This window comes from Euprymna scolopes, chromosome 34, assembly GCF_053919585.1.
Source record: "Euprymna scolopes isolate OS-2025 chromosome 34, ASM5391958v1, whole genome shotgun sequence".
Taxonomy (NCBI): domain Eukaryota; kingdom Metazoa; phylum Mollusca; class Cephalopoda; order Sepiida; family Sepiolidae; genus Euprymna; species Euprymna scolopes.
In genome coordinates, this window is record NC_136515.1 from 77,348,113 (window position 1) to 77,372,333 (window position 24,221).

Consider the following 24,221-nt stretch of genomic DNA (forward strand, 5'->3'; position numbering starts at 1 on the left):
CCCAGGAGACGTTAAATCCTTTTGAAAATGAACAATCTATTTTTCATATGGTCGAATTTCATCCATTTCACCAAGCATATATTATTATTATTATTATTATTATTATTATTATTAGTATTATTATTAGTAGTAGTAGTGGTAGTGGTAGTAGGACTGTTACATAGCACGGGGCTCATATTGGAGACACATTAACGGGACTTGTATAACTGGGACTCATATTGAGAGGAGATGGCGGGGACTCATCACAATATGTTGAATAGGAGGGGACTCATTAACGGGTACTCATATTGGAGTCATATAACGGGACTCCTAACACAGATGCAATGATAGTGATGGCAATTCTGATGGGAAGACATTTATATATATATATATATATATATATATATCACACATTGACGACGACTGGGACAATTCTTGGGGACTTCATAATATTAATACGGACTGCATGATATGATGCAACAGTTCTTATACACATATAGAGAGGAGGAGATAATTCACTTATGATGGAGGATGGGGACACATAATACTTGGAAGGATTATGCAAGAGTTCGTTACAAGATGATGAGGAAACAGATTTACCTTGTTGATTGTGATGAATGACGACACGAGACAAACAGTAACAAATTATTAATGTTGATTGCTTTATTCATCTGTCGGCCGGTCGATGACGTCAGGAAGTCAAACTTGGATCTACATGGTCTAATGTTCTACCCTTCGCTTCTAGGGGGCTCTCCTCTTCAACTGACTATCACTGTCTGTGATCGGCTCTGAATATCTGATCCTCATAAACTCATCCTTCAACTCTAACTGACTCTAACTCCGAACCCTCAGATTCCTATACTGAGAAATCTCCTTTGTTTATGACGTCAGAAGTGAGGTTTTTCAAACGTGACTAACTTTTACGTGGCTCTACATATGTTTGTCCAAACACATTTTTGGTAAACAAAAGAATACTCAATTCTAATATCTAACTTATTTTTAAAGAATATATTTTTCATTTGCATTGTCCATTCTTTTAACTGACATATTTAATATTCAGATTTCTAAAAGAATGGACAATCGTTTCTTTTTCCGACATAAACAATATTTAATTATTTCTAATAGAATTAACAATGGACTTAATTTTTAACATTCCATTCTTCATTATCTTTAACACTTGCCTTCAGGGTTCGATTCTAACCTTATCCGAATATCATTTTCACATATCTAGTATTTCTTCTTACTTACATGATATGGGACAGCCCTTTCATGTAACAGGACGATTCAAATATTTTACCAGATGACGATACAATCACCAATTCTGTACTATTTTCTCGATTCCGATAAAATTATTGATTCTGATTTAGATTCTTTATAAATCTATAAATATTTAACTATGAAGTTATGTTTCTCAATTACTGTAAAAAAACACATGTTTACTGGGAAGATGTTTTTCCAAGCGTAAAAACACTCTTGTGTGGAGCGATCTACAGAGTTTAGTTTTACTATTAGTTTAAAATTAATAAATGTTTATTATTTTATCATTACTACCAGCTGTGGAAAGTCTTATTTTAAACAAAATCACATGACAAAGACAATTAAGAGAATCGTATTCGGCATCGGAATGTAGGTAAAACAATTTTTGCGATTCTGATATGTTTTTTTTTTTCGATTCCAGATTTCGATTCTGATTAATTGTCGCAACACACAAACACACACAAACACACACAACACAAACATACACCCACAAACATACACAAGCACACTCAAAAACACACACAAACACAAACACACACACAAACGCACACACAAACACAAACATACAAACACACAAACACACACACAAACACACAAACAAAAACACAAACACACACCCACACAAACAGAAACACACACACAAACACACACCCACACAAACAGAAACACACACACAAACACACCCCCACACAAACACACACACACAAACATACACAAGCACACACAGAAAGAAACACACACAAACACACACACAAACACAAAAACGCACACAAACAAACATACACAATCACAAGCATACAACACACAAGCACAAACACACAAACACACACACAAACACACACACAAACACACACTCGCAAACACACACACAAACACACACACAAACACACACGAACACACACACAAACACAAACATACAAACACACAAGCACAAACACACAAACACACACAAACACACACAACACACACACAAACACACACTCGCAAACACACACACAAACACACACACACATATGAGGGTATTCAAGAAGAATTAGAAGACTCTTTAAATAGAGACTTATAGGGATAAGAAAAAAACTAAACATATAAGGCAGATAATATAATACAAAAGAAAAATATAGACAATGAAAATATATAAGTGCATATGGATTTAATTATCAATTTATTAAATGAATTATAAAATGAAATATGGCATAAAAATGCTCTTTATATCTAGGTTTTTCGAAGCTTAGTCCTTCTCATCAGGAGAGAAACGGAAGTAATATATACACGGTGTCTTAAAAATGTACTTGCAATAATCTGTCTCGTAATGTTTGAACACTTCTTGGTGCGTGTTATCAGCGTTGTCTGGAGAATAATGGTCTTTAATTTGAACCTTTGCCAACATAATTTTTCAATTATAATTGTCTTCTTTTTCTGAAGCGATGCCATTTCATTCGCTGGTCATAAATAACTCTTTTATTGTATGCAAATGCAAGTACATTTATATGAGACGAAAGAAACAGACGAAAATAAAAATGAATTATTCATTAATTTCTCGGAATTTCAAAAACCTATGACGAAAAAGTTTCTTATTCCATGGAATTTTAAAACTGATGAAATATCTATCTCTATCTATATGTTCATCGACGCTTGATTGTCAGCAACAAATTCGAACCAGAACACATATCCACAACACTTGATTATCACGAAGAAAAAAAAATGTCTGTCTGTGTATTTTTCAATCAAGTACACTTCTACAGAATTAAATTATAATTCGACGGAAGCTGATTTAGTGCAGGGACCAGAATATTTTCAGTCGGTAAATATTTACACACACAAAAAGAAAAAATGAATTTTTAAAAAAGAATTCTATTATGAAAAAAAAAAAATTAAAGCCTACGTAAATATCTCTAATATCTAATATAAAAGTAATTGTGTGTGTGTGTGTGTGTGTGTGTGTGTGTGTGTGAGTTTCGTTCCTCATTGGTTCCAAAAAAGCCAAATTTTACACAAAGATCTCAGGCAGTGTTTTTATAGTATGTATATGTATAGTATCTAAAATCGAAAAAAAAAAACTAATCTTAAAAATAGATTTTCTCTTTAATGGATAAAAAAATAATTTTTATAGGGGAATATTTTATGTTACACAATCCAAAGGAAATAAACTATTTCAACAAATCACTTCTTAAAAACATAAGGTAAATTTAGCTGCCCTAAAAAAAAAGCTAATATTGTACATATCTGATATGGAATGAAGTTCTCCGAAAAAAAATTTCACTTAATCAAGTATTTATTTATTTATTTATTTATTTTTTTCACGACGAAAAAATAATTTATTATACTGAGCAAAAGGTAGTCATGTTTCGATTTTTAGGAAGAAAAGCTAGTATTAAAGATGGGGAAGGCGTTTTAAGCTGAGTTATCTCCCCGTGGCATGTTAAAAAATTCAAAGATGGCTACCTTCATTGCACTCTCATAAAAACATGTTTTCCGCTGTAAAAGAAAAAAAAAAATTACTCGATCAAATTAAGTGAATTTTTTTGGGGGAGATCTTCAGTCCAAAACAGATACATACAATATAACTTTCTGATTTGGTGAAGCATTCGACTATAGATTGAATGATTCCCTGTTCAAGCCCATGTGTCCTAACCATTTTATTTTACTTTTTTCTTATCAATTAGTTTAATTTACGATAGAATAAGAAGTACTACTTTTAAAAAGCGCCGCTAACGATTTCTTCGTTTATATATTTTAAAACTAAACATTAATCAGTAGTGACTTTTCCAAGCATACCTCGTCAAGCCGAAATATCAACGGACGTGATATTGTAAACAGATACAGACGGAGCTTGATAGGCGACATTATAATTATTATTTTTTCTTTGTTTTTCCGAATTAGTTCACAATGCAAATAATTCGTTATAATATATAATAATCAGTAGATTATTTATTCTATAACAATACATACGCAATCTGCATAAATTAAAATGCCATGTTTAAGCGTATTGTACGGCCGGGTAGTCAGCTAGTAAGTAATGAAATAGAATTCTAACATATCTATAGAATTGATCGTTAGCATAACATTAAAAACTGTGAAAATTTTAATGTACAAAAAAAGTTATGCAGGACAAACTCATGAATCTTAATATAGTCAAATGACAAAACCTGATCAACGATTTGGTTGTTAAATAAAATACAAAATAAATAAGCCGCAATAAAAGTGAATACATCCACTCTAAGCAGAATACGAAAAAAAACAAACAAACCAAAAACAAAAAAAAAAACCCAGTAAAATCTAAATTTTACTAACAGGGAGACCCGGCGTTGCCCGGTATAAAATGATAATCAAGGAACACTTCACACTAGTGCGCGTGCACGCACTCACGCGCGCGCGCACACACACACACATCTATATTTTTATTGTTTTCGAAAAAGGTGAAATCGACTATTTTTCAATCAAATCGATTGATTGCTTGCTCTAGTAAGGGACTACTCACGGTGCACCGGGAGGAAGCTTCACATGCCTAGATAGATTTATCTATATATCTATAAAAGTGAACGTGGCTGTGTGTGTGTGTGTGTGTCTGTCTGTCTGTGTACATTTCCTTACGCAATAACTCTGTCAATTTTAGTCTACAGACTCCAAATTTCATATATAGGGTACTGAGATTTGGAAAAATCTATGTGATCGATTTTCGGCCAAAAATTTGTCTGTTAAGAGGTCAAAGTTCAACGATTTGACCTTTGAGAACTCTACCAAACTCCTCCGACAATTTGGGGTCAACACACTTGAAATTGTAGATATAGGTTCCTTTGATATGGATCTAACTTAATAATTTGAAGTGAGCTCAAAACAATAAATTTTAAGGGGTCATAATAGGGGTTAAATTAAAAAAATTGACCGTTTTTTTTTTTGCTCATCATACACCTCCAAATACCCGGGCAACGCCGGGCACCCATGCTAATATATATATAACAGTGAATGTGTCTGTGTTTGTGTTTGTGTGTGTGCGTGAGTGTGTGTGTGTGTGTGTGTACATTTCCCTACGCAATAACTTTGTCAATTTTAAGTCTACAGACTCAAAATTTGATATACAGGGTACTGAGATTTGGGAAAATCTATGTGATCGATTTTCGGCAAAATATTTGGCGATTAAGGGGTCAAAGTTCAACAATTTGACTTTTGAGAACTCTACAAAGCTCTTTCGCCAATTTTGGGTCTAAACACTTGAAATTTTAGATATGGACATGGATCTAACTTAATAACTTGATTTGAGCCGAAAACAATAAATATTAAGTGGTCAAAGTTAAAAAACAATTTGACCTCTGCGGTCTCTACCAAATTACGCAGACAATTTCTAGTCTAAAAATTTGAAATTTTACATAAAAGGTATTCAGATATAGGGCAAGCTTTTTAATCGGTTAGGTCGAAAATTTTTAGTTAATAACATATAAATGTACGTATGTATGTATGTTTGCATGTCTGCCTATAAACTTTCGACAGAGACGACAGATTTTACCAAGATCAGTATCGTTTTGAAGGTCGACCTTTCAGACGACAAATATCGAAAAATTGACTAAAAACATTAATAACTTCACCTTCAACTTGGAACTTTTCTACAGGGAGGGGGCTTTTTTCGCCGATACTTTTGAAAGTCATCCTCTCCTTTAGATTGTCTAGCCTTAACTTAAACATAAGTCACTTCTGGTTTGGCGGTGGTCGCAACAACAAAGACATCAGGGTTTTTTCCCCCGTTCTTTTCTCCTCCTTCGCGGTACGGGTTCGAGCCGGCCTTCCTACTACCACTTTTTTTCCTCAACATATACCTCCAAACAGCCGGGCTATTATATATATAAAAAAGTGAACGTGTTTGCGTGTGTGTCTATCTCTGTGTGTGTGTGTGCGTGTACATTTTCTAACGCAATAACTCTGTCAATTTTTAGTCTACAGACTCGAAATTGGATATACAGGGTACTGAGATTTGGGAAAATGTTAAGGGGTCATAATAGGGGTCAAAGTTAAAAAATTGACGTTTTTTTTTTTCGTTTTTTTTTCTCAGCATACACCTCCAAACATCCGGACAACACCGGGATGATATGCTAGTATATATATATATATATATATATATATATATATATATATATATATATATATATATATATATATATAACATAACTCTATATTTTAAATTTCAAGATGTTGACCATCGTACAATTTATTCCTTTAAGTACATTGACATGCAAAATTCTTGACATCTGTTTCGTAGCGCAAAATGATTCATTTAATTATTGTATCAATCAATGAATCTATTCTGAAAATCGATATACATGGTATAATAATTTCAACTTCTCTCCCAATTTTCAGATTTTGTAATCATGCCCAAATCTATTTCCTCTTCTGCTAATAAATTGACATGTACTTTTTCTTCTGAGAAGTAAAGGGCCGAATAGATTCATTGATTGATATAATAATTAAATGAATGACTGTTGTGCTACGAAACAGGTGCTGTCAAGAATTTTAAATGTCAACATAAATGAAATAAATTGGACGACATCTTAAAATTTGGAATATAGACTTTTGTCATTTATTTTATACTAGCGTGGGGTACCCGTCGTTGCATGGGTGTTTGCAGGTGTGTGTGTGTAAAAAAAAAAACGTTGAGCGGGTAAAAGAAAAGAGTTTTAGTAGGAAGGCAGGATTGAACCCAAAAAGCCATGACGCAAAGGTGGACACCTAACCATCTCGGCCACGAGGGGAGAGGAACTTATAGGGTCCTTATGTGAAGGTTTATAAAGCGAAATAAACAGGTGCGAGGAAGTGGCGTGATATCTGACCTAGTTTTGCGCTGAAAGCCAGATCATTCGCTTTTCGAAGAAGCGGCGAGTTGGTAAAAGTCGGGCAAGTTAAATACACACGTGACCCCCGTTGTTAAGTCGTAGTTATTATTATTTAGACGCGATATAAAAAGTTTTAAGAAGGAACGAGCCGATCGAGAGTCACGGCGAAAAAAGCCTTTTGCAGACATACACAAACAGCGAACACACATACATACATACACACATACATACATACATACATACATACATACATACACACACATTTTCGCTTTTATATATATAGATGCTTTGTCATTACATTAAGCTTCAAAAATTAAAGCCTTGGTATAAATAAAAGGTGAAGTATAATTGAAAAAATATTTCTACAGATATCTGTATATTTATAAAAGTGAAATTGTCTGTGTGTCTGTATGTGTACATTTCCCTACCAAACTACTCTGTCAATTTGAAGCTACAGACTCGAGATTGGACATAAAGCGTATTGAGATTTGGGAAAATCTTTTCAATCGGTTTTCCGCCAGAAATTTAGCTGTCAAGGGGTCAAAGTTCAACGATTTTACCTTTGAAAACTTTTCCAAACTCTTCCGTCAATTTAGGTTCTAAGCACTTGAAATTTTAGATGTGGGTTACTTGGACATAGATCAAACCTTTTTAATTTGATTTGAGTCCAGACCAATAAATGTTAAGGGGGGGGGAATTGTGGTCAATCAATAAATCTCAACACGCCCTTTTATTTGAACAGGCCTGATTGGATTGAAATAAATTGATAATAAGATTGAACTACATTTTTATTGATGTTATTTTTAACTTTTATCAGTGGTCACCAGTTTGTCGCAGGCCAATAAAACATCTGCATCCATGGAATAAGAAATGCTTTGTAGTAAACAAAATAAAACATCATCTGCCGGGTTGAATACACCTCAGCAAGAAATCTTATATTAGTTTGTTTGCTTTTTGTTCGCAGGTGACGACCAACTGACGAATTGCGCTAAAACATCTCTGCGTCGAGTCTTCGAATTTTGGTTTTGGTAAAAAACAAAAACAAAAACAAAACAGTTAACATGGCTTTGCGGCAATCATCGGTTATTTCAAATAATATGTTTTGGCATTGGCGCGATAAGTGCCGACGTCCTCTTCAAGAATGGTGGTGGTTGTGGTTGTGGTGGCGCATGGTTCCTGGCTGCGGCTTTTCGGATTAAGGTGATGATGTAATTTTTTTTTTTTGCGATTGCCATTATAGCGTTTTTATTCTTTCGCGATTGAGATGACGTCGATTTTATTTCCGTTCGAGAGCGTATCCCATCTGTTTGTTTTAAGTATTGATCAAGCTTTTTATTAAAATAGTTTCATTTCCAATTAATATCAGGTTGCAGTTTTTAACGTTTAAATTCAGATCAGCATATCTCGGCCCAAACAAAAACGTATTGATCGAAATAAGCAACATTTGAATTAACACACTTGTTCCAACGCAAAACAAGTGTATTTATACCGATAACGTAAAAACTCTTGCGTTCTAGTGGCGATGACGTCGCTGAAAGCGTTTTTTGATACTGCTTAGGTTTTTGAAACATTTCTCACGCAGAAAGTTGTCGAGGTGTTTGAAAAAGTGGTAGTCGGTAGGTGAGAGGTCTGGAAAGTATGGCGGATGAGGCAGAGTTTCGTAGGCCAGTTCGTTCAACTTCTGTATGGTCGGTTTAGCAACGTGCGGTCAAGCATTGTCGTGAAATAGAATTGGTCCTTTTACGTTGACTAATGATTGATGTTGTTGTCACAGATTTTTATGCATTTCAGCTATTTGTTGACAGTACTTCCACGCCGTAATAGTTTCGACTGCATAAAAAAAAAACTGTAATGTATGCGGCCGGTCGTAGACCACCAAAAAGTCAGCATGACCTTTGTTTGGTGAAATTCTGGCTTCTGGAAATGTCGTAGAGGTTCGACGTCGTCTGACCACTGAGCTGAGCGTCGCCGATTGTCGTAAAGAAAGCACTTCTTATCACTTGTTTCAACCCGGTCGAGAAACAGGTCGTTCTTGTTGCGTAAAAGAGAAGATAAGACTTGATAATCTCGTTTCAGTTTGTGAGGCACCCATTTATCAAGTTTTTTTTTTCACAACCTCTCTCAAGTGGTTGGAAATCGTTGTATACGTTACGTCTCATTCAGAAGCAAGTTGTCGAACAGTTGTGCGTGGATTGGTTTCGATTAAGGCTCTTAATTGATCGTTGTTAACTTCCGATGGCCGACTACGCTTATCATCTTCAAGACTTTTGTCTCTGCCATGAAATTTCTTAAACCACCATTGTGCTGTGTTTCAGTAGTGGTTCCTAAGCCAAACGCCCAATTAGAATAGATTAAATATTAAATTAAGATAGGGAGTAATAGTTAATTCGTAATATTACAAATTCTGGCCTGATCGCAATTTTTGGACATGTTAAACATTAGTTTGGTAAGAATATTAGATAATTGATTGCAATGACAAATTTTTAATAATCATAATACAATAAAAGTACGTATGGAATTAACATCCAAAAGATTGGTGTAAAAATCCGGTGTATATGTTGAAATAAGTGAATGTTGTACGATCGATGTGTTGACTCAAATAAATTAGCCAAAACTGTTAATTGTTAGAATGGATGTAAAAGCACTAGTTATAATAAGGTATATCTATGAAATAAAATAAATATTAAATAGGGTAAACCGAATTTGTTTATACCTATATACATTAACAAAGTTTATAATTTTATTTCGGAATTATAGGTTAAAATTTAAAAAAAGAAAAGGAAAAGGGTAAGAGGAAGAGGGGATATTAGGGAGAAGGGAGATAGAAAGAAAACAATCAAATGAACATATGAAAGCGTGTAAAGATCGAAATGTTCTAAACGTTTTTCAATTCCAATACTTAAACATATTAAGTATTGGAATTTTAGATTAATTTTAAATTCCAATACTTAAACATATTAAGTATTGGAGTTTTAAATTAATTTAAAATTCCAATACTTAAACATAATAAGTATTGGAGTTTTAAATTAATTTTAAATTCCAATACTTAAACATATTAAGTATTGGAATTTTAAATTAATTTTAAATTCCAATGCTTAAACATATTAAGTATTGGAATTTTAAATTAATTTTAAATTCCAATGCTTAAACATATTAAGTATTGGAATTTTACATTAATTTTAAATTCCAATGCTTAATATGTTTAAGTATTGAGGTTTTAGATTAATTTTAATTTCCAATGCTTAAACATATTAAGTATTGGAGTTTTAAATTAATTTTAAATTCCAATACTTAAACATATTAAGTATTGGAATTTTAAATTAATTTTAAATTCCAATATTTAAACATATTAAATATTGGAATTTTAAATTAATTTTAAATAGAGCAAAGGTAAATAAGGGGTAAGTCGAATATATAATATTATGCCAAAATAATATTAACAATTCTTAAATGATTAAAAGCAAAATAAGACTTACATTTTATTTAAATATTCATTCAATTAATTAATAATAACATACGATTACGTGATTAGTGTACTTTTTAATCTAATTATAAAGTGAATTAAAACTTATTCAATGTTAAACAAAAATTATACTTAACTACTTAATTAGTTTCAGAAATGTTTATTAATACTTGATTGAAGAATGTTAGCGTCGAAAAAATAAATAAAATGTGTATTTTAATGTATTACTTTTAAAATAATAATAATAATAATAATAATAATAATAGTAATAACAATAATAATAATACCAATAACAATAACGGTAATAATAATAACAACAATAACAATGATAATAACAATAAAAATAATAATAAAAATAATAACAATAACAATAATAATAACAATAATAATAACAATAATAACAATAATAATAATAACAACAATAATGATAACAATAATAATAATAATAACAATAATAATAACAATAATGATAACAACAAAAAAATAATAATAACAATAAAAATAATAATAACAATAATAATAATAATAACAACAACAACAATAATAATAACAATGAAAATAATAATACTAATAATAACAATAATAATAACAATAATAATAATAACAATAATAATAATAACAAAACAATAATAACAATAATAATAATAACAATAAAAATAATAATAATAATAACAACAATAATAACAATAAAAATAACAATAATAATAACGATAATAATAACAACAATAATAACAATAATGATAATAACAACAACAACAACAACAATAATTATAATAATAATAATCATAATAATAGTAATAATAATAATAATAATAATAATAAATAACAATAATAATAATATTGATAAAATATAGGTAAAATAAATATTATATATATATATATATATATATATATATATATATATATATATATACATATGTTTATATATATAATGTTTATCGTGACACGCTGCACTGAAGTTTCTGAAACGGATGAAACATTAGTGTCTGTAGGTATTTAATAATTATTATAGTAAAGAATTATGTAAGCCCCTTTAAGAAACTTGTTTCCTATCGTTGAGACCTTTCAGTTGAATTAAGTCAGTCAATTTAACTCTTATGCGCAGATCATCATATAATGATTGGATCTCTCTGACTGATGTAAAAACATTTTTAAAAAATGTTTAAATTTCAACGTTATTTCACGCGGTTAACAGTGGCCGAATGGATACGGTCCTTGTTAATGAAGCCTATGATGGCTTCTATCGCCGGGTTCAAATCTATCGACTGGTGTTAATCGTGACGCCCTGCAATGAAGATTCTCGAAAGGATGAAACACTCTGTAGTTATTTAATAATTATTATAGTAAATAATTATTAAATAAGTATATATATATATATATATGTATATATATATATATATATATATATATATATATATATATAGAGAGAGAGAGAGAGAGAGAGATATGTATGCATTTTGCATAGGCATCACCACTTATCAAGGTCAAGAGGACACTCGGGGATAAGAGTTAAAGAGTGTTCCGTAGAAATTGGACAATATAGTAACCGTTAGTAATGGAAATTTAGTAAATTTGTTAACTTATATGGAACGGCTCATCAAAAACTTACGTTAGACTTGAAGACAACCATATTGTAGTCAGGTGGAAAACAGGAAAACGGAAGTATATTCCATAGGCGTTCAGTTCTAAGAAAGAAGCTTTGCTCATAGGATATACGTTTAGGTTTAGGCACAGATAAAGAGTGGGGGAAATCAGTGATAGTGTTTTCTGCTAGACGGGTGTTTCTTATGAAAGTTTAACGAGGGGCAACCATAGGTTGGAGCTCAGTCGTGCACTTGCCATGAAAATAACGATAAAGCAGATACAAACTCGCAACATCTCTCCTGTGAGAAAGAGATTGCAGGGAAGAGAAAAGGGACATCGCCTACAAGGCTACGAAGTCTATTTTGAACCCTATCAAGGCAGGATAAGTCCTTTCTAGCAGCTTCTGCCCAGATGTGGCAATAGAACTCCATCCTTGGACGTACCTGGCTCTTATATAGATAAAGAATAGCATCGATAGAAGGATCCCACCATTTTTCCAGCGGCCTTGGCAACGGATTTAATGTATGTATATTTTTTATTTTTTTGCGAATTAATCCACCGGGCAAATTATTCCTCGTAATATATAATATTCAGTAGAGGATTGATTCTATAATAATACATTCGCAATCTGCATAAATTAAAATATCATGTTTAAGCGTATTGTACGACCAGACAACGTCGAGTGGTCAGCATATATATATATATATATATATATATATATATATATATATATATATATATATATATATATATATATATATATATGTACACATACAAATATATATACATATGTGTGTGTGTATGCGTGCACGCGCGTGCGTGTGTATGTGTGTGTGTGTGTGTGTGTGTGTGTGTGTGTATCCATTTTCACCAGGGTCACGGCATTTCAAACCAGTACAAACTTATACACGCTACCTACGCACACACACATATACATGTAAAAGGAGGAAACGTATTGTGAAGTCTGTGCGGACCCGAATGTTTATCGATAGGGTTCAATGATCTGTACGACGATTCGTTCAAGGGAGAAGAATAATGAACGCATGTCAAACTGTCCAGATCAGTAAGGGCAGATAACTCCGTCCTTCCAAAATGATCATATCGAATGAACGCATGCGGAAACGGGATTTATTTTGATTATATTTAACTGCAGTCGTAAAGTTCGCCTTGGCGCCTTCAAAATATCGCTATCTTTTTTTTTTTTTTTTTTTTTTTTTTTTGCGTTCTGATATCCATAAAGACATCGCATGACACATGATAATCACTTGAAAGGAAAAACAAACAATGCAGAGAACACGGAATATGAAAAAAAAATCATGAAATCCGGATTCAAAGGATATATAGTAACAATATACTACAAGAATAATCATTTAATATAAGGTCATTCTTCAGTCTATAATAAAGGCCAATGTGTATTTTTTGCATATAAATATATAAATTTACTGGCTGCCCTCGCGGCTTGGCCGATCATAAAATACACATAACTATTATATTTTAATTAATGCAAAATTCTTATTTATTACTAGCCGAGGTACACGGCGTTGTTCGGGTGTTTGGAGGTGTGTGTTGAGCAAAATAAATAAATAAATAAATATGGTAGTAGGTAGGCAGTCTCAAATCCGTCCGCGAAGAAGGAAAACAACGTGAAAAAAAAACAAAACAAAAAAAAACAACGTGACATCATTGCTGTTTGTCCATCGTCAAACCGTAAGTGACATAGGTTTAAATTAAGGCTAGTTAATCGAAAAGAAGGGATGACTTTCGAAAGTATCGGCGAAAAAGCGACGCCTCCCTGTAGAAAGGTTCCCAGTTGAGGGTGAAGGAATTAAAGTTTTTGGCCAATTTTTCGATATTTGTCGTCTGAAGGGTCGAAGTTCAAAACGATACTGATCACATGAAAATCTGTCGCTTCTGTTGAAAGTTTTAGACATACATACATACATGATGATTGCAACGTCTTGTCAGACGAGTGACACTCCCTCAGACATTTAAAATCCATGAGCTCAAATGTCTGAAGGAGTATCTATACAAATATTATGTTACAGAGTCTTAGCTTTGTACGACAGCTAAGTCTCTCTCTCGGTTCAAAATGTTGAGATCCAGCAACAAGCAAGAGCAAGATAGCCAGCAACAAATTAAACTGCAGACCAGCTTCATGCAGGTACTGGTCTTCCGCTTTATGGTTTTTTAAATCAGAGATTTACTTCTCCTAGAAAGGTTGCCTTCCCCACGGCTTATGGGAGCCCTCTCTACCCCAAAAATACATACATACATACATACATACATACATACATACATACATACATACACACATACATTTAAACAGACAGGTAAGATTTATATTAGAGATAAACAGAAGCACCATAGGTATCAAATTAACGTTAAATTCCTTTAAAAAAATGAATTAAAAACATACGAAAAGAAACTGTGACATGTACGTGCAAACATTATGTTTTTTCTAAACAGTTCCCTTCTTGTAAGTAAAAAAAAATTACTCGAGCTGAGATCGAAACCAAAACAAACAAACAGTGAGTAAAGTACGATAACCATTAGGCAAGCTTAACAAGATCTTTAACAAGTATTTTCACACCTTCTTATTCGTAACATAAGTAATCTGCCACGTGAAGCATTCACGCATGCACATTCGTGAAACAGTTGACTAACAGATACAAATTTAATGACTGTTACGTCCCAATGCTTCAATTTTACTTCTTAGCAGCCCCTTTTTTCCGGATGAAAACCGATTAAAAATTTTTCCTATGTCTGAATACTCTAAATATTAAATTTCAAGTTTGTGGATCAAAACTTCGTTGAGTATATAGGTTGAGAAGTGCCCTCACATATACACCTGCAAATTCTCACTTTTATATATTCGGGTTTGTTTCTATCTCGACACTCAAAAGTTTATGAGTAAAACTCCTACCTTTTTGCAGCAACACAACTTCCTCGGGCGAAAGCACTTCAAGTGCCGAGAGAACGCGAGAAAAGAAATACGTAACCAGAGAACTCAATTTGAAATTAATTCGAAAAAAAAAGAAAAGAAAAGAAAAGAAAAGAAATCCTCCAATGCGTTATTAATTCTTAATGATAGCATATATGGATATTAATTCTTAGAAGCAAACTACTGCGGTACTTTCATGGAATTGATTGACTTATACGCAAGGGATTTTTGTAACGAAGAACTCGGAACTAAAGTATTTTTTTCATATAGTTTTAAAGAGTAAACGGGCACCAAGGAAATATTATTATAAATGTTTTTAAAGCAAGACTTTTCGATGGATTAAGAATCATTAGGCTTCAAAATGGCTGACATAAAGAGCTATGATAGTCCCTGCATATTGTATTGTATTCCCTTGTTTCAAGTTAATCAATAAATCTATATGCATCAGTGTCTCTTTTTCTATTATCAATATTTTTTCTTCTTGTATATATATATTAGTGTTGGGACGATTAATCGGAATCGGGAATCAGAAAAATCGGAACTTGCGGGTATCGAAATCGGTATCGGAATTAGAAAAAAAAAATGTTCCTAAAAATCGATGCCAAAAAGCAAGTCTTTTTTTTTCTTTGATTTTGTTTAATGCAACCTTTTTCTATCGCTGATGGTAACGATAAAATAATGAATATTTATTGATTTTTAAAATATCAATAAAAAAAAAATGGATAGATCGTCCCCCATAAGTGAATTTTCACGTTTAAGAAAATATCTGCACATTTAACATGTGTTCTTACGATAAAGAATCGGAATGTAAATCAGTAATTGCATCGGAATCGAGAATTTAGTAAGGAACCAATAAGTGTATTGTAATCGGAAAAATATTGCAATCGTCCCATCACTTATATATATATATCTATATATAAAGCGGAACGTCTGTGTGTGTGTGTGTATGTGTGTATGTGTATGTGTGTTTGTGTGTATTTTTTTTTTACACAGTGATCACCACTTATCAAGGCCCGGAAGCCACTCAGGGATAAGGGTTATTGTAAGTACATTACGTTAGTGTGGAGATTTGATGAAGTGTTTACTTAAGGGGGCGGTTCATTAGGAATTTGTTAACATTGGACTTGAAGACATCCAAGTTGCAGTCCGGTGGGAAGCAGGCAGACGGAACAGAGTACCACAGGCGTGCAGTTCTAAGAAAGAAGCTTTGTTCATGGAATCCGCGTTTTGATTTAGGTGTGTGTCTGGTCACGAATAGGCTCCTATATGGTTTACTATTATAGAAAACTGATCACATATAATGATAGAAGATGTATCGAGACACAGGAATGGGTATGTTTGATCTGACATAATGATGATTCATTAAAATTGTGGGGTCTGCGTACGCGCCTGGTCCACAAAGTATGGGAATAAAAAATTAAAAAAAAACAAAAACATTTACAAGTGTTTTTGATATCGACGTACATAAGAAAACTTTGATAAGTATGTTTTAACTTAAATAGGTATGGTATAATAAAATTGTGGGGTCTACGTACGCGCCTGGCCACCATAGAATGGAAATACGCACAAAGTTTAATAAAGACTTTTCATATCTATTTGCGTAGGTATACTTTGATAATTATGTTTCAGTTTGAAGAAATATGGTATGATAAAATTATGTGGTGTTCGTTAGCGCCTGACCTCCATAGAATGGAAATATGTCACAAAGTTTAACAAGGTTTTTTCATATAGATCTACAGAACATTGTGATAAGTGTCTCAGTGTGAACAGGTATGGTATAATAAATTATGGGGTTTATCTATTTTATTTTTACTTTCATCATATTTTACTTTGGTTTTGATACCCCCAAATTCGAAGATATCTCTTTACAACCTTTCCTTTTCATAACCTATCATACTTTTATAAATCAGAGTCCATTTCCTGTAGGCTGCTTTTTGAACCTAGTCAACGACGGGCACTTAAATAAGGGTCCTATCTTTAAATATAATCATATATATATATATATATATATATATATATATATATATATATATATAGGACCCTTATTTTGGCCCACCCTGTATATATATAAAGCTGAACGTTTGTGTGTGTGTCTGGTCACGAATAGGCTCCTATATGGTTGACTATTACAGAAAACTGATCACACATAATGATAGAAAATGTATCGAGACACAGGAATGGGTATGTTTGATCTGGCATAATGATGATTCATTAAAATTGTGGGATCTGCATACGCACCTGGTCCACAAAGTATGGAAATAAAAATTTTAAAAATAAACAAAAACGGTTACAAGTATTTTTGATATAGATGTACATAATAAACTTTGATAAGTATGTTTTAACTTAAATAGGGATGGTATAATAAAATTGTGGGGTCGGCGTTCGCGCCTGGCCTCCATAGAATGGAAATACGCACAAAGTTTAATAAAGACTTTTCATATCTATCTGCGTAAGTATACTTTGATAATTATGTTTCAGTTTGAAGAAATATGGTATGATAAAATTATGTGGTGTTCGTTCGCGCCTGACTTCCATAGAATGTAAATATGTCACAAAGTTTAACAAGGTTTTTTCATATAGATCCACAGAATATTGTGATAAGTGTTTCAATGTGAACAGGTATGGTATAATAAATTATGGGGTTTATCTAATTTATTTTTACTGTCATCATATTTTGCTGTGGTTTTGATACTCCCAAATTCGAAGCTATCTATTTACAACCCTTCCTTTTCATAACCTATTATACTTTCAGAAATCAGTCTGTTAAATAAGGCTGTTTTTGAACCCAGTCAGCGACGGGCACTTTTGCTAGTATATATATATATATATATATATATATATACACACATATATATGTGTGTGTGTGCGCGGACGCGCGTGCGTGCGTATGTGTGTGTGTGTGTGTGTGTGTGTTGCACACGCATGTGTGTGTGTATCCATTTCACCAGGGTCACGGCATTTCAAACCAGTACAAACTTATACACGCTACCTACGCGCACACACACATATACATGTCAAAGGAGGAAACGTATTGTTAAGTCTGTGCGGACCCGAATGTTTATCGATAGGGTTCAATGATCTGGACGACGATTCGTTCAAGGGAGAAGAATTATGAATGCATGTCAAACTCTCCAGATCAGTAAGGGCAGATAACTCCGTCCTTACAAAATGTATTTTTTTATTACCGTTTTATCTGTTTAGTTACACATGTTTCGGTCGCCGAATCATATCTACGATCCAGCAACCTCGTCAGACCTTACAGAAACCTATATATACGGTTGTAGTTTTTTTTTATGAGGATGAGAGCGAGGGGAGAATTTCGTTTCCCGTGTTCTGTTTATCATTTGAATGGGATGTTAGGTAGTTCTTTTAACTTAGAGGTTGTTTTATTGCTCTGGATTGAATGATTAATAATAAAAAAAAATAACATTTGTCAAAAGGAAATTAAAGTCACCACCAATAAAAGATACGCAATAACCGGATAAATAAACTAGGATACAAAAAACAAAAAAAAAGAAAACAAAACTTACGGCTCTCATTTACAAATGTATACCCCAACCTTCTCCGAAATATAGATCGCACCCAAATATCTTATAAAAACCAATGTAATCTTGAAACCCGTTTTAATATTCAATCCTCTTTTTGGTCGTATGAAGTGTTGTCTCTGAATTGGGACTCCACTGAAACATGTCTGCACATATATAAGCAATAATGTTTTATAATAAACGAACTATATATATATATATATATATATATATATATATATATATATATATATATATATATATATATATATATATAGTGTGTGTGTGCTAGAGATAGATAGATAGATAGATAGATAGAGAGAGAGAGAGAGAGAGAGAGAGAGAGAGAGAGAGAGAGAGAGAGAGAGAGAGAGTATAGCGATCGTTTCTGTCGAATTCTCTTTGTCGACTGTTGACTCCGCACATACCACCAATACTCATGAAAAAAAAACCCCAACATTTAAACGTCCATTTGACATTTGTCTTATTCCTCCAACATTTATTGACAGTTGACTTCATTCTCGAAATAACATACGCACTAATAGATTCGTCAGTCCAACATCAGAAGTACTGGTCAATGAAAATATGAGAAAGCACTTAGAAACCAAATATAATGCAAAAATATTTTGTTTTCAAATCAACGAAAACATTATTATAAATCAAATATTTCGTCTTTAACAAACTTTTCTCGATAATATATGAAGAATTTATCCCTTTTCTTTGTGTTTCTTTCTTTATTGTCAAGATAAAATAACGTCCCGCCATAGATATCCGACTTGTTTCTCTATGAAGATGAGGACATTTAAAAACATTCTCCAATAACAACGACACGACAGACGAAAAGAATATCCTTCCCTGCTCTCTACAATATATATATATATATATATATATATATATATATATATATATATATATATATATATATATATATATCTAGTAATTTATAAAAAAAAAAACCCACAGAATTCGCGCATAAGCCTGAAGAGTCCTAGAGTGGATGAAACGCGGAATATTCAGTATAGCTGAATCACCATATATATTTTATAAATTACTAAATAGCTCTACCTACGTATTCAGCACTTTTGAAGTAAATACTAAAAGTTTACGCATAAATCTATACTTTTGTATATTAATTTTATGTAAGTAAATTAAGTATATATATATATATATATATATATATATATATATATATATATATATATATATATATATATATATGAAATAAAATGGAGGTGGAAGGACCTGGATACTCAACGTTTCGCCCGATTTATGCGGGCTTCTTCAAGAGGGATGGTCATTGACGAGAGAGTCGGAGGATTGGGGCTATATATAATGATGGGGGAGAGCAGCGTGTTTTCCTTATGTAAATTAGATGTCATATGTACATGTATATACATTTTATGAGAGAAAAACTAAATTAGAGTAAACTAGTGTAGTGGATTACATCTAAAAGATAAAATATCGTAGAGATTAAAAAAAAAATTGTGTTTGGAAATATAGCGGTGTTAGATTAAATAAATAAAATGACACGAGATTACGAAAGAATCTTTTTTTTAAATTAGAAATAATTGAATTTGGGATAAAATAGCGCAGTAACTTAAAAGATGGTGTCTAAAAATAAGAATAGGAGGTGATAAAATGGAGTCTAAAAATAGATAATGATAAAATACAGTAAATAAGTAAAATAAAAATAAAATTAAGTGAAATTACGATTTTTTTTTGTATCGCGATTAACCGGTGTCAAAGTTGTTTTCTTTTATAATTATTTTCGACAGAAAGGGAGCAACGTGGAAAAAACCTTTTCTTTGCTTAATTATATTGCTGGAATGGGAGATTATAGCTGACTCAATTATCTTTTATACAATTGTCGACTCTGATTCGTGATAAACCTCTAAACTATAGAGTTGTTCTTTTTAACCGATGACAGCGGAAACACATGTCACATGTCCAGCAATAAAAAGTATTAATGCCTTTGTTGGGGAGGGGAGGGTGATATATACATTTTAGTTTAAAATTAACAAGTCTTTATTATACTTAAATTACTACCAAAATCACATGAAATAAGACAATTAAAAGACTCTTTTATGGCATCGAAATATTCTGATTAATCTTCTCAACACTAATATATATATATATATATATATATATATATATATATATATATATATATATATGTATATGTTTTATTTCATTTAATCACATAAATTTATATAATAAGATATAATTTTATGCGTAGATTTTCAGTATTTACGTCAACAGTGCTCAATACATAAGTAGAGCTAGAAAGTATGTGATGAAAATATACATGGCAATTAAGCTACACAGAATATTTCGCGTTTCACCCTCGATATATATATATATATATATATATATATATATATATATATATATATATATATATATATATATATATATATGAAAACCTTGGTATGGTTTGTTTTAGAAAAACTAAAAGTCTACAGGCCCGTTTTTCTTCACATTTTGCAACAGCATTTTTAGCTAATCCAAGCGTGTTTTATATACTTAAAACAGAAAAATATTAAGCTATTAAAAAAAAACAATTTTTTTTTCGAAATCGTGTGACATCGTTTGTTATCAGCAAAAGTCGTGCATCTCATACGGCATCAAACACTGGCATAAAAAGAGTGCCGATTGACTGAATCCCAAAAGCAGGAAACGCGAAATTTATCGCTTCGTCATTCTTACACATGTGGACGATTAAAAAGATGTCGAGGAATGATACGGGAGAAAAGTTGGCAATCATTATTTCAGAAAACAAAAGTGTGTGTTTTTGTTCCAAACAAGATTAATGGCACGATGTACACGAGTTGAACCCCAAATGCCACATACAATGTTGAACGTGGATTTTTTCCATGCTGTTATTTTTTATTTAATAATTTTTGATAACCGTATAATGCATTTCGTTATAGTATTTTTCTATTTTTACGCATTTTGGTCTAATGCATAGAGTTTTCATATATCCCAGTGTAGGACCTGAGCGACTTTGTCGTGTCTCCATTTTTCATATTGGTGTTGAACTAGCATAGAGCATTCTTATACAATATGCGCTAATGTTTCTTTCCTTTCATTACACATTCTGCACATCGGTGTTCTGCAGTTTTGTCGATGTAGTGTTTGATGGACCTAGTGAGAGTGGTTTGTTCCTGGGTTGCCATTATGTGCTCTCATTAAATATTTTAATATCTCCCCTGACCAACCAATTCCAGCTGTCGTTATCTCTAAATTCAGTATTCATAAAAGATGCACTGTGTAGTTTCTTACCAAATAATTTTAACCCCCCTCTCTCTCTCTTGTTATAATATTATGCTTTTCCGGTCGAAATTTTTTGTACTTAAGCACTTATGTTACCATGCTGCAAAATATAGTTGTTTGTTATATCAGGCAAAAAAAAAAAAAAAGAAGTGCTCGCCAGAAGGTGCGTTTTGAGTTTAAAGTACAAAAGTGGAAGCAGAAATTGGAAGTAAACAAAAGAACCTTAACACAACCATCTTTGTTGTAATCAACATTTTTTCAAACAAAATTGGCAGTACACGATTTTTTTTTTAATCAAAATTTTTTTTTGTAAACAGTTATTTTTATATAAGTAAATATGAACTGTTTTTTTTTTATTAAAACCATAAATTGTTAGGTGAAAGTACAGAAAGTTGTTTCGAAGAAAATTTACGGTAAATATGCATTTTGGTAACGTGCTTTAAATAATACCGTTATTACTTTTTCAGTCATTCTTACCATGGAGTGGGGAGGGTTATGTGCTTTCAACTAACAATTTATTATAAAAACGATATCGTAAAATTTGAATTTAAGTTGGATGAACAACATGTACGACGCGTTCAATATTGTAACCGATGGCTATTTTGGCAATGGGGGCCCAATTCATATACGCCACTCGATTGCTGTTTTGTTTTTGCTTTTCTTAGGTTAAAGTTTTTGTTTTCAAGGAAACTTTTTGGGAGAAAATTGGAAGAACACGTTTTTTATGTAAATAGAAGTTGTTTTTATATGAGAAAATATGAATACTTTTTCTTAATTAAAACCGTAAATTGATAGGCAAAAGTACAGAAAAGTTATTTTTTCAGCCATTCTTACCATGGGGAGGGGATGGAGTTTTGTAACTATTCTGTGCTTTTAACTAGCAATTTATTGGAAAAGAAAAAAAAAGATATCCTAAAATTTAAATTTAACTTGGAAAAACTATTAAAAAATAGCGCGGTACCAAATATAAAAATTATTTAACTCTAACAATAACAGATTTTTTTTGAAGTTAAGTCTTATAAACAAAATAAAAAACAACACAAAACAAACAAAAAACACAAACACACATCATCATCATCATCATCATCATCATCAACGCTCTGATCCCCAGCTGGCATCAATTGTGATGGATGGCTCTCGTCTGGGTGAGGCCCCGTGTTTTGACAAGCTTCTGGGTTTGACCTTTACTCCTGATCTGAAATGGAACACGTACATCAAGTCTGTTGCCAAGGTCGCTGGAAAGATGGTGGGATCCTTCTACCGCTCCAGAAGATATCTCACTACTGATGCAATTCTCTATCTATATAAAAGCCAAGTACGTCCAAGGATGGAATACTGTTGCCATATCTGGGCAGGAGCTGCCAAAAACAGCCTATCATGCCTTGACAGAGTACAAAATAGACTTCGTGGTTTAGTGGGGGATGCCCTTTTCTCTACCCTGCAATCCCTCTCCCACAGAAGAGACGTTGCGAGCCTATCCTTGTTTTATCGTTATTTTCATGGCAGGTGCTCGTCTGAACTCCAATCCCTGGTCCCCCTCGCCAATCTTTCACGAAAAACACCCGTCTAGCTGAATCCACTGTGGAAAATTTCCCCCACTCTATATCTGTGCCTAAATCAAAACGCGGATTTCATGAACAAAGCTTCTTTCCTAGAACTGCACGCCTGTGGAACTCTGTTCCGTCTGCCTGCTTCCCTCCGGACTACAACTTGGATGTCTTCAAGTCTAATGTTAACAAATTCCTAATAAACCGCCCCCCTAATTAAACACTTCATCAAATCTCCTCACTAACGTAATGTACTTGCAATAACCCTTATCCCTGAGTGGCTTCCGGGCCTTGATAAGTGGTGATCACTGTGTAAAAAAAAAAAAAAAAAAAATAGATAAAATGAAAAATTTAACCATTCTAGTTTAGAATAAGTGTTTGAATTTAATTGGAGCCAGAAATAAAATTTAGAATAAGGGCTGAAGAAATCGCTGAAAAACGAATTAGTAAATAAAATGCAGAATGAATTATGGGATGAGGACCACCGGAAGTCGAGAGACTCAACCGAGACATTCCAATCGACACAGTTTGACTGCCAACGCGTGTGTCATTTGTAAATAAACATACACAACCTATGTTGTTTGTTTTATTTGCTGATTTTTAAAGAAAAGTCGGGAATATATTTTTTTATGTAGAGTGCGTTTTTTCTTGAGTTTTTTGTTTTTTTTTTACAATTTTTTTTAATAAACGAACGGGTTTGCATTACTATACACAAAGATTCGAAAAAGTTGTCACCAAAAAAACAAATATATAACAAATAAATGTTATCAAAGGCAATATAAGTTACTTTTCTACCTACCTGGATAATTTATTTTAGTGTTTTTTATTAAATGT

General features: G+C 32.4%; 1 protein-coding gene across 10 annotated transcripts in view; it reads right to left on the reverse strand.

Annotated features, from left to right (window-relative positions):
• Window positions 1-24,221, reverse strand: part of LOC145259301 (glycine receptor subunit alpha-3-like) — a 485,592-nt gene that overhangs the window by 130,755 nt on the left and 330,616 nt on the right. The window lies entirely within an intron of this gene.